We start from the raw sequence: 14,210 nt of genomic DNA on the forward strand, positions 1-14,210 counted from the left end.
AATCCATTCAGATGAAATTGGATTGTCCATCAGTCTGAATATTAGTTAACACGAAAACTATAAAATGAAGAGATATGGATAAAATCGGTCCACAGGTTAACACCTATTGCAGGGATGAAAAAACTTTTCCAGGGCATGGGCTACTTTTAATTTTTTCAAAGTGTTTTGCGGTCCACCCAGTGGCGCAGGCCTATAATATTTATTATACAGTAGACTCCCGATTATCCGCGCCTGGCGCACTCCGTTTTTTTGTTTGTTTGTTTGTTTGTTTGTTTCCAAGCAAAGAGAAAATGCTTCCAAAGCAAGAAGCAAATACAAATGACTGATTTCTTCAAAAAGGTGTAGTTTTACAGTTATGCTTTTGTAATTACATAATACATTACAGTATTAAAACAGTACATATGTATTAATTTTTCTGTGTATCCTTGACGCCTCTCGTAAGTACAAAGCACTTTTCTGTTTTCATTAACAAAATGCATTTTTATGTTAGTTTTGAGTGATATACTAAAATATTAGGCGTTAGTTAAACATTTGCTGCCTTTTATTTTACGTTTTATTGTACATAAAACGATTTTTCAAAGTTGGAATGACTGTTTTCTCTTTTGCTATACCCTTTTTTAGCTTTTTTCGGATTATCCGCGATTTTTGTTATCCGCGGCGGCCGCGCCACCGAATTCCGCGGATAATCGGGAGTGTACTGTAACTTCAAGATAAATACTGGATATGTACTTACTTACATAACTAAAAACATAACAATAATATCAAGATGCAAACATAATAATAATAGCCACAAATATAATAATATCAAATATCTAGATATGCATTTAATAACAAATATTTCAAAATACAATAAAAAATAAACCACAATAATCTAAAGTTAGTTCTCTCAGTAGCAGAAGGTAGGCTACATACTGTCCGCCAATCTTGAATATCTCGGTATAAAGTTACTAACTGCTAATCTTGCACTGGACTCTAAATGGCCGTCTATAAGATGGGAACGATGTGTTATCTTAATTATATTCATCGTTAAAAATGCAGATTCACACAGGTAAGAAGAGCCAAGGAACGATGTTAATTGGCATGACATTTTTTTTAAAGTTAGGATACTTTACTTCTTTCATTGGGTTCCAAAAGTTATTCTTAGGTTCTGAACTACGTACTTTTAAAATCATGTCAGTTCGAAGGAGAAAAACTTCGTTTTCCTCAAGAGGTAAAGAGAATATAATGTTCCATAAATATGCTTCTTTTATACGCGTCTTAGGTCTTAGTAAAGGGGGTCACCCAGAAATGTCTTGATGATCCACCGGTCTATCCCAATCGACATAATGCCCACCATGATCTATAGTATAGGCACATCTCAAATTTTGAGCCAAATCCAACCACGGGTTGACTGTCTGTCCGCCTGTACTTTCAGAAACATGTAAACGCGATAATTCAAAAATGCAATGACTTAAATATATCAATTTAAGTATTGGATTTCGTGACTACAAATGCAGTTTTGTACTAAATTTTTGTTTTAATCGGTTGAGAAAAACGTAACTAAAACACAAATTCAGTTTTTGGATACTATTAAGTGGGTAATCGTCAAAGGATGGCTCGATAGTTTCAATACAAATACCAAATTCGCGTCAAAGGTCAATATTTCGTAAAGATTGTATGCCATAGTCATGTAAATTTTTGTTTCAATCGGTTGAGAAAAACGTAACTAAAACACAAATTCAGTTTTTGGATACTATTAAGTGGGTAATCGTCAAAGGATGGCTCGATAGTTTCAATACAAATACCAAATTCGCGTCAAAGGTCAATATTTCGTAAAGATTGTACGCCATAGTCATGTAAGACGTTCTCTGGCATTACAAGTTTATTAGAGAAAGACCACTCACACTGGTTGCAGCTGTGATATCAATGTCCCGGTGGTTTAAATAATTATAGATTTCATACCATGATGTTTGCATTTTGATTGTCTTTATGCGACTAGGTTTCGTAACATTTCAAATGTAGGGAAGAGAAAGTATTCTAGTTTCGTTATTTAGGAACTATGAATCTTTTTCTTTGTTGCAGCATTTTCTGAAAACTATTGACAACACATTTATATGGAAGAAGGCATTAATATTGTTGACAATTACGTCGCCGGCGTCCTGGAATAAGGGTAGCGCGTCTTCCCCGTGATCTGAGGGTCTTGGGTTCGAGTCCCGTTCGGGCATGGTTGTTCTTCATCTGTTCTATCAGTGAGATGTGTGAATGTGTTCCCATGTGAAAAGAGATTGTGCAAGCGAATGTGATGCGTAAGTAGCTAAGACACACTCTTGGCCCTAGTCGGCGCTACTGAAAAAGCAAAGGACGCACCCTCGGCTTAGAATCTCTGGCTTCGTCAGCGAGCTTGTCCATGGCAAGTGCCATTAGAAACAATAACGTCGAGACTAGCTTTTACGTTAGATGGCATCACGTGAAATTAACACGAAATTTCTCTTCAAAACTTCCACACATACTCTCTAATAAAAGGGTAACCTCCTACCTTTTAAAAAAATTGTTAGGTCGGGAATCCCACCACAGCTCAGATTTTTATATTCAGAGTCCCATACATGAAAGTTATGTGCTTTGTAGTATAATAAATAAAACAGGAACTTGCACATTAATTTATTCAACTGCAGACAATAGTTTTGAAATACCGATTTTTGATATAAATCTAGTCAGATTTGTGTTGTCTAGATTTTGCTGAATACCACAAGTGTTTTTTGGTGATTAATCGCCAGCATGCGGTTGATACTCAGATAAAAAAATACCGAATGTTTAATTTAGATGTCATTTTTCCCAATTCATCAAAACCAAAACTTTGTATAGAATTGCAACTGCAGTCACAATATCATATATCAAATTTTATTCATTTTAGTCATTGCGTTTTGAAGTTAATACGGGGCCGCGGTGGCCTGGTGGTAAGGTCTCGGCTTCGGAACCGGAGGGTTTCAGGTTCGTGACCCGATTCCACCGAAGAACCGCCGTGTAAGGGGGTCTGTTGCACGTTAAATCTGTCCTGACCAAACGTCCTCACGCTGATGTGGTGTGGTGTGGAGAGGGGGTGTGAGCTCAGGTGTCGTCCTCGTTATCTGACCGCGGTTCAAAATAACGAGGTCCATCCCAAAATAGCCCTAGTATTGCTTCAAACGGGACGTTAATATAACTAAACTAAACTTAAAACAGGATGCTAAATATAGCTAAACTAAAATAATAGAAATAATAAATAAGGTCTCGGCTTCGGAACCGGAGGGTTTCAGGTTCGTGACCCGATTCCACTGAAGAACAGTCGTGTAAAGGGGTCTGTTGCACGTTAAATTCGTCCTGACCAAACGTCCTCCAGCTGGTGTGGTGTGGTGTGGTGTTGAGACGGGGGTGGTGCCAGCTCAGGTGTCATCTTCGAGGTCATTACCCCGAAAATTACGAGGTCCGTCTCAAAATAACCCTAGTGTTGCTTCAAACGGGACGTTAATATAACTAAACTTAAATCTAATACATTGAAGCTCCAGACTCACTGATGGTCAACTTCTCGGTAGATATAGTTCAACATATTTAAAAATTCTACACTTAAGATGCTGAAACTGTTATTACGTTATTACGTGTTATTTATTACGTATTATTACATTTTTTTAATTTTACTATTTACAAACATGCAAAAATACAGATCGACAGACTATCATCTCTTTTACGAATTAGGTCCAAATCTGATATGGATCAATATTTTAGCTTCTAAATCTATGCACCAATTTATCTAGGTCTTTACACTGTGTAGATATCATGTTCACTTCTACTCGAACAAAATAAGAATCTTTGAATGAATTTCATTCAAAATGTGATATAAATTTACAAATTTAGTGTAAAGTTCATATTCCAAATTTCATCTATCTAGCTAAATACGTTTTTGAGTTATCTTATTCACATACAGGCAGAATAAAACATTTTTTTTAGATTCAGGGGCGCCTGAAACGTGACGATTTGTCAAAATCTCGATGTCGAATTTTTCGATGATGACAGCCTTTTCTGTTTGTATACCTGGTATGCAAGAAAGAAAAAAGGAATCAATGTTATACTGATTAAAATTATTTCTTTCGCAGGTTAAACTTGTTTTAAAATTCTACTTTTTATACCGCAGAATGATCAACTCAGTTGGGAAATTTTCAAAGAAATTTAAATTGGATTCGAACTTCTAGTTCTGAAGCATAAAAGCATGGCTATAATTTAGATTTGATTAATTTGCCTTAATATTATTTTTAAAAATTTACTCACTATTATACCAATGATAATCAAAAAAATGTGTTTAAAATCATTAAAACACGTTTAAGTATAAACACAGCAACAACAACAACAATGGATTGTATTAATGTTAAAATATTTTTTAAACTGATTAAAAATGAAAGAAAAACTGTTAAGGTATAAAATTGGTATCCCTCAAAAGGTAATTTTTGAATTTTAAAGGGATTCAAAAATTATTTGTGTTCAATAATTTATCTTAAAGCTCTTAAAACCCTTAAATTTCGATTCGTACTTTATTAAAAATCTAATTAAAATTTAGAAAAACCTTATCATTTTAACGACCATCTACTTTATAAAAAAATGAAGATTTCCTTATTAAAATTGATTAATTTTTATGATACTTATTTCCATGGTAAATTATATTTTAAAAATTCTTATTTTGAGCCACAATTATTGAAATAAAAACTGTGTATTCTTGGGGGATCCTAGCACAGCCCACCTCTTGGCGTCTTTTTGAATTCCCGCGTGACGAGTGGCGATAACATCGCCAATGTGGCAACCTGGACGGTTTTTTTTAAATTTTATTTTTTATTATATTTATTTCATTTTATTTATTTATTTTATTTTTAATTTTTTTATTATTTATTTATTATTTTATATTATTATTTATTTATTATTTTATATTATTATTTATTTATTTTATTTATTATATTTGTTTTTTATTTATTTTATATTTATTTTTTATTTATTTATTATATTATTTATTATTTCTAGATTTCGAGTATCGTTTTTAATTGAAAAAATAATAATAACAAATATTCAATTAGTACTCAACTTGGCGAGATTTCAAATAAGTCGCCAAGAGGTGAGCCCATCTAGGATTTTACCGTATTCTTTATTATCTTTTATTGTCATGTTATTAAATACGCGATATAGGCTATTGCCTATGAAACTGTAAGAGGTGGCGAGACATTGAGAGATTTTTTGTGTTTTATTCTCTTTTTTTAAAACTAGTGATCAGGGTGATCCGATTTGTTTTTCAATACACTGATTCGCGAGTCAACAGCCCTGGATACCTTTTTATTTGAGTATTTAGCATGCATTAAAAAGTTTTTTTAAATTTTTTTCTCAGATTTTTCTTTAATATTACTACTAAATTATAATTAAAATGTTTTCTATACTCGAATTCTGAATCCAACTCTTTTAAAAGTGACTCATAATTAAATATTTCGTATTTAAGAATACTTACATCGATATTAAATTAAAATCAATAAAAAAATCTGATTTCTGATTGATTAGATCTGAAAATCTAATTGAAAGTTTGGAAGAGGGGAAAAAAAGCATGTAAATCCTACTGCCAAGGAGTTAATCTAATCTTGCCATTCAGAGAAAGAATTTATAAACTCGGGATCAGATTTCGCATCTTTTTCAAACGATTCTTTCGGTCCAATATTGCACTGATAATTACATGAAGATGGCAGTGAAAAAGATAGAGATAAATCATTGCAACTGCACAGGTGATCATTTTGCAGCATTACAGAAATGACGTAATTATGTGGGTGTGGTCTGGTACAAGGTGACACTATTATGAGTATTATCACAAATTTTTTCCCCCTTCTCTGACAATGTATATGAGTGACTGATGTAACTATCGAATTTCACTTGGGTATTTTTGGACACTTCTGTCTTTTTCTCGTTAATCATCATTTTCGTCTGCAAGGAATATGCAAAAAAAAAAAAAAATTATTATTAAAATCGTTGGAAGATTTTACCTGGAGATTTGATTACTCTTCACGTTATAAATCTTATTGAGGTTAGGGAAAAAAAATTTTTTTTTTACCTTTTCGTCTTTCAAAAGAGAAAAAAAAAAGTCATCAAAAAATTTGACCTTGAGATGTTAATGAGTCTTTACATTCCAAAACTTACTGGTTAAAAAAAGAAAGAAAAAACCTCAATGTTACTTCCTCAAATATGAAGCATACAAAAATTTTTTATAATTGTCAAAAAAAAAAAAAAATTAGAACTCCGGATTTTGACGAATCTTTACTTTTCAGACTTCTGTAAGTCCTAAAATCACATTCATATCGATACTGATACGTTCAGTGGTGGCGGGGTGGTCGGTTGTATACAAGAAAAAAACACATATTTGAAATTATGTCTATCTGTCTGTGAACACAATTCTCAAAATCGCTGTGAGCCATATAGATGAAATTGATACATGGTCTTTATAGTATATTTGTAGATTTCTTTCATATTTTGAACAGTATCCACTAAGAGGAAATCTATCGGCTGTCCCAAGATAAGTTAACATGATAATTACAAACCGAAGATAGCTAGATGGATAAAATTTGGTACACAGATTTTCATATTTGTTCTTAACATGTAGATATTAATCAAATTTGGAACCAAATACGTCAAGAATTTGTTATTTATAAGTCTGTTTTTTCTAATGCATATAAACACAATAATGCAAACGCGTTACATCTTAGTTACATGAAATTTGGTTCCCAGTTTTAGCATTTAGAGTATAGATATTTATCAAATGTCTGTAACACAGCTGTCAAAATGTTGGCCATCTGTCGGTCTGTACTTTTCCAAGCGTTCAATGCTATAACTAAAAAACACAATGATTTAAATATATAAAATTTAACGTGCGATCTATATCAGTAGTTTTTATGTCAAATTTTGATTTCAATCGGTATGAAAAAGGCATCCAAAATGCATATTCGGTTTGGGTGTTTTTATATTAATCGCAAGCCCGAGATTAATCCCAGGGCCGGTTGGTAGAGCGTTGGATTCGCGTACCATAGGTTGCGAGTTCGAACCCCGTCGGCCGAAGATTGCCCGCGTGCTTGGTGGCTGACGAGCATATAAATCTGTCGTGGTCACAAAGTCCTTTATGTCGAGAGCAATACCACAGGGGGTACTGGATCAGGTATGATCGTTCTCTGATTCAGGTCTAAATTACGATCTGTGGATGAGTGAATGAAATGCGTGAATGGAGTCCGCCCAGTAAAAAGGGTTGTGACGTGTGTGTGTGTAGCTAAGCTGTTTTGTTGGCAATAGATGGCGCTACTATAAAAACAAGAGACGCTTCCCCACCGGCTTAAAATTGCTGTCTTCGTAACAGCGGGGCTTCTCCATGGCAAGTGGCATAAGAAGCAACAACAGATTAATCCCTAAAAACTGCAAGCTATTAAGCTCTTTCATAATCAATATTCACCAACTGAGCGCAGTTTATAATGCTCAGGTATATTTATAAAATAGAATGCGAGAAAGTTTCAAGAGGCTACTTTGCTTGTGAATGGATTTTTACATTTGCTTGTGAATGGATAATTCAGAGACGCTTTGAAGATGCAAAATGGATAAAATTTAGTGTGCAATCTTTGCACTAAATCTTATTTCATAGAAATACATGCGCAGCACGGTTACATGTTTCTCTTCTCTGAGTGCAATTGAGCACGATAATGGCAAATTTAGTGCACAGTTTTAGCATCTAAAGTGTTGATTTATACCATATTTTATACCAAATGCATCAAAGGGTTGACTGTTTGTTGGTCAGTATATTTGAGTTTATGTAAAAGAAATAACACCTCAGCGATTTAGAAAATGAAATTTAGTATGGGATCTTGTTACTAAAATGGTATAAATACATCAATGTATTGCTCTAAATCAGTCCAAAAAAGGCAACGAAATTGCATATTCGGTTTCTCCCCCTTAATTCGCTCAAGCGCCATTCTGACACTATATTTGATGTTGCATATTATCATCTTACAGACGTAATTGTGAGTTTTTTATAACCTAAAGGATTACACCTCATTAGATTAGCTTAGCTATTATGAGCTATCAGTTGTTATGAGGGCTTTCATTATATAATACATGCTTAGATTATAACTATCATACATTCCATTATACGTACTTGAAAGGTGTGCTTACAACAATCATTCAGTTGTGGTTATAGATGCAAAGCAGTTAGCATTCTCAATACTATTAAATCTACTATGCTATGGGAAGAAAGGGATAATACTCCATTTTTGCTGTCCCCCTTCCATCTTTTGCTCCGGGCACTGAACTTATGTTTTACAAATAGACTTTCAATAATAAAACGTTAGTACAACTAAAATAGAACGTAACTAAGGATTAAAGAAAGATTTTGCAAATATTAAAGAAAAATCTCACCAAAAATGCAGGGAATATTGAAGTATTATAGTCATTTATAAAAGCAACAGCATTAATGCATAAAGAAGAAAATTCTTTAAAAAAAAAGATCTGATAAGCCATAGAAAAGACTGTACTTATTAATTAACTATTTTGGTATTTATTAATTAGGAATGGCAATTTGTTGGCGATAATTTTGACATCTTTATTTTTTTTCCATCTTTAGCATCAATAACTTTGACATCTTTTAATATAAACAGCATAAACAGATCTTGTTTTCTTCTCCTAAGTTAGAAGCGTGCTCTAGGGTTGAATTACTAATTTGGTTTTGCTGCTACATTTGGCGAGTTTTGGCTCTTTTACCTTTAATTAATAACTACCGAAAAGAAAAGTGAAGAGAACAACATCAATTTATTACCAGAACTTATGAACAAGCATGACTAATTTTTTGACAAAATCATCCTTAAGACTCCATCATTTGTCTCATAGGTAGACAGGTTTCCGATACCCTCTTCGAAAAATGTTGCCAACAATGATATGAGAACGATCTTAACGTTTCTTTGAAGCACCTCATTAATCAAGAAGTTCTTTGAATTTTCTTTTAGGAAAGTCTACATACTAAGAAATGTCTAAACATTCGTCTGCCGAAATTTCAATTTTGGCATGAAATTTGATGAGCTTCTTGTCTCTGATTCAGCCAACGTCGTTTCTTTAGAACCATATGATTAATTCGTTGAATAAAATCTTTAGTTACCACAGACTTGAATCTTTGTTGGAATGGGGCTATTTTCGTTTTTTCTCCTTAAATGGAGAAATAGGTGCTAAAACAGAAAGCCAAAGCTCCTAATCTGGAATAGGAGCTTTGGCCTTGGAGGTCTAGGCGAAAATATTCTACTTCAGACTAATTATGAACTTGGCTAATGAGAAACTATTCCTTAACCAAGTTCCCAAACTAATGAGTAGTTTCAAACGAACATGAAGGTTCATCTCACATCAGTGGCAACAACAGTCTTTGAACAGAAGATAGGAAACCTGATCACTATATGACAAACACCCGAATCATTATGTGGAAAAGGAACCATATTTGCACGTAACTTTTGGTCACAAAATCCTTTTGTTTTCAACTCCTGCTTTTATACTGTCTCGTATAAGTAATATACAGAAAGTATTGTAATCGTTAAAAATTTCAAACTCTAGAATCTCCACATTATAGATCTCCCTCAGTTTGAAAACGGAAAACTCATTTTTGGAAATATGTTGCTGTTTTGTTGTTTCTTATGGCACTTGCCACGGACAAGCCCACTGTTACTAAGACATCGATTTTAGCTGGAGGGGAAGCGCCTCTTGTTTTTATAGTAGCGCCAACTAGGGCCAAGAGTACGACTTTGCGACTCACGCATCACTCATTCGCTTGAACAACCCCTTTTCACAGGAGGGCACATTCACACATCTCACAGATAGAACAACGGAAGAACAGCCATGCCCAAACAGGGACTCGAACCCGGGACGCCCAGATCATGGGGAAGACGCGCTACCACTATGCCAGGAAGCTGGCTTGGAAAATATTCGTCTGTCTATCTGTTTGTGATAAAGATAATTCAAAAACACTTTGAGCTAAACGTACATGCTGTTTTCACGCCAAAGTGGCAGATTTTTATCAAATTTTGTGCAAATTCCTTTCAAAGAAAGTCTGTTTATACGGATGTTCGATTGTAAGTTAATACGATAACTATAACAAGAGCTCTCTATAACTATAACATGTATAAAATTCTATACACAGATTTCACATCTATAGAGTAGACAACTGTCAAATTTTGAGCCAAATCCCACAAGGGTCTGTCGGTCTGCACTTTCAGAAACCTATAACTCAAAAACGCAATGACTTAAATGTATCAAATTTGGTATGGGATTTTTGGATTACAAATGTAATTTTGCGCCAAATTTTGGTTTCAATGGGTTGCGAAAAAAGCCTCTGAAACCCAAATACCCATATTTATCGGATACTATTAACTGCATTTCAGGAATCAATTGCCGAAAATCTCTCCAAGGGTTTACGATGGATTCAGTAAAAATTCTAAATCCAAGCCAAAAATAAATATCTCGTAACTATTTTACGCCAGCATCATGTAAACGTGCTCTCTGGCATGGCAAGTTTATAGGAGATGAGTAAAAAAGGGAGACCACCGCCGCTGGTTTTAGAATTCATTGGAGTTTGCAAAAATATATGGTCCTCGAATTTACAAATATATTTCCTTAGACCATTTTGAAAATAAACATCATCTTGTCTTTTACGTATTTCGTAATATATTTTCCAACCCTTACTACTACGTGCATTTCAAATATAATAATTAACCTTTTAAAGGGCCATTTTTTTCTAGTCATATTATGTTAAAATATTTTTAGGCTTGAAATTAGAATAAAAAAAGGGATTCATTTAGCTTATTAGATAAATTTAATTTGATTAATTAATAATTAAGTGACAAACCAAGACACACCATTGTGTGTGAGATAAAGAACTGAAGCATCTAAGTTTCTGTCTTTCTAAAAAAATTTGTCAGAACTTATGCCAACCTACATAATTTCATACAAAGATTGATAAATTTGGTGGGAAGCATACTTCCCATGGCCCTAGAAAGGGTTAAGTAAAATTTTAGACTATGCACACGAACTTATTCTCTTCAAATTTGGAAGCACATTTGACTTTCGGTTCTTGAGGTACAGTATAAATTTAAATAAACAAAGAAAATTAACATATTTCCTTAAACTTGGTAATTTCTTTAAACATCATTTGCTTTTTAAAGAGCAATCTGAGGAAAAATATAATATTAAGAATTACAATTATCTGACATATTCCAATTTTGAGGCTAAAACTTATCGCCGTAATCTCTGAAGTTTAGTTTTATCAATGAAATGCATTGAATTGTTTACGTTTAGAAAAAAAAAGCATTTCGAAATGAAAATATGACTGAAAAGTTTTACGTTATTATAGAATAAAAATATATAATTCAATGAATAGAGAAGCAGCCTTCACATGTTCTAAATTTGTTATTGAGAAAAGGTAGAAAAACAACTATTAATACACTCCAGCAAACTTTTAATAGAAATCATTCATTCTACGCCTACTTATGGAAATGAATGATGAAAAATATTTAGAGTACGCTGATTATATATCTGACACGCTAATGGGAAAAAGAAATATATAACAGCCAGTAACACGCTGGGCAATAAAATGTGTAATTATGTTATTGATTACCTATAACGCCCCGAAAAATTTTGTAAAACGGATAAACACATATCTTCTGCCTCCATTTTAACGGTTTTCATAAACATGACAGATGTATGTCAATTGATAATCTATCGTGATTATTCACAGGGTGTATAATGAACATTAAGAATTTTACATTTTAGCACACATTTTGACTTGTTTTTTTTGCAGCTGTATTTCAGGAAAACCAATAAAATAGAGAAATAAACCATTCATATTTATTTTGACTATAAACGTTTCCTTTTGATATACGCTCTTCGACATTCAAGCAGTTCTTAAAACGTCCTGCTTCATTTGTGCAGAATATTCTTAATACGAATCCAATTTCCTCAAATTATCAAAATGGGCCGCAGAAAAACTTCCTTTGACCTCTCAGTCAATGATGGAACTATGACCTTGCGTTTCAACAGTCACATTATTATCTTACTACGACTTTTCGCTATTTTTGGAATAGACATCACATTGCCCATGAAACTCAATAGAAGCCGAATTAGCAAAATTTCGATGGCCCTTCACCGATGGACAATGTGCATCCTCATGTGCTATTGCCTAGCTGCCAGACTTTATAAGGCATCTAGACCCAATGTTCCATTAATGCTATCTTTTTCTGAATCAGTGGGAACAGCTTCCAGCGTCGTCATAAGATTTACCATTCTTTTCAATAAGTTCTCCATTGTCAAGATCATTCGGTCACTCATGAGGTCACCTCTAGAATCTGCAAAAACGCCATATTCATCTTATGTCAAGAAAGAAAAATTCTATTTTGGTGTCGGCCTCGGTGGTATGGCTTTGACATCTTTTTTATCGATGGCAAAAGCTGTGGCAGAATTGAAATCGGCTGCAGGTTTCCATACATACAAGTGTGCTTATTTATTTACATCAAATGCAAGCAATCAGACATTTAATTCTGCATCTGCTGGTGCATTCGTTTGGACTTTACATTTGTTGTACATCGCAAACTTGTATGGGGTGCCTAGCTTAGCTTTATTACTCTGCTGCACCCTTTGCCAGACTGTTACCTTTATTTTGCTTGATTTATTGAACAGACTTAAAGAAAGCTGTCATCCTGATGAAATTCAACAAACTTTTACGAGGAATGCCATTTTTCATTTAAGGAAAATGCGCTTCCTAGTGACAGGAACCGAAAATGCGTTGTCTCCTCTTTTATTCTTCTTATACAGCTATCTTCTGTGCAGCCTGTTTTATCTCGTCAGTTTGACAATACGTAAGTAATCCAAGTGTTGTCATAGTAAGTAGCGATTTGTGGCTTGCGACGGGTGAAATATCAAACAATAAGGAAAATTGCCGTGATAATGCGCTTTAAGAATGCACAGTGATATTTAAAAGAGTTTTCAAAAATAGTGGAAGTGGTCTGCCTAAAATATTTTTCATACTCTTTTATAAACTTGTCATGCCAGAGAACGTCTTGCATGGCATTGGCATACACAAGTTACGAAATATTGACTCTTTTGTCGTGAAGTTAGCATTTTTACTGACTCTGTCGTGTCATCTTTGGCGAGTTATTTGGCGATTAATCAATGGCATACGGTTAATAGCATCCAAAAATCGAATCAGTGTTGTGGCACGTTTTACTAAACCGATTGAAATAAAGATTTAACACTACACACACTGCATTTATATTCAGAAAATCCCATACGAAATTTAATAGTATTTTAAGTCATTGCGTTTTTGAACAATCGGGCTGGCATGTTTCTGAAAGTACAGATCGACAGATGGTCAACCCCTAGTTAACTTTGACTCAGAATTCGATAGATATCTACACTATAGATGTTAAATATATTCACCGAATTTTATCCATATAGCTCTCTTCATTTTGTAGTTATTATGTTATGTAGTCATTGCGTTTTTGAACGATCGGGCTGGCATGTTTCTGAAAGTACAGATCGACAGATGGTCAACCCCTAGTTAACTTTGACTCAGAATTCGATAGATATCTACACTATAGATGTTAAATATATTCACCGAATTTTATCCATATAGCTCTCTTCATTTTGTAGTTATTATGTTATGTAGTCATTGCGTTTTTGAACGATCGGGCTGGCATGTTTCTGAAAGTACAGATCGACAGATGGTCAACCCCTAGTTAACTTTGACTCAGAATTCGATAGATATCTACACTATAGATGTTAAATATATTCACCGAATTTTATCCATATAGCTCTCTTCATTTTGTAGTTATTATGTTATGTAGTCATTGCGTTTTTGAACGATCGGGCTGGCATGTTTCTGAAAGTACAGATCGACAGATGGTCAACCCCTAGTTAACTTTGACTCAGAATTCGATAGATATCTACACTATAGATGTTAAATATATTCACCGAATTTTATCCATATAGCTCACTTCATTTTGTAGTTATTATGTTAACTTATATTCGAGCAGCCATACAGGTAGAACTTCCACTGAACGGATTACGTATAAATTAATTTTAAACTCAAAATTTGTTAAAAATCTACACATTTTGGATATAGACTGTATAGCAAATCTTATCCGTCTAGCTCAAGGCCTTTTTGCGTTATCTTT

This window comes from Argiope bruennichi, chromosome 10 (assembly GCF_947563725.1).
Source record: "Argiope bruennichi chromosome 10, qqArgBrue1.1, whole genome shotgun sequence".
Lineage (NCBI taxonomy): Eukaryota > Metazoa > Arthropoda > Arachnida > Araneae > Araneidae > Argiope > Argiope bruennichi.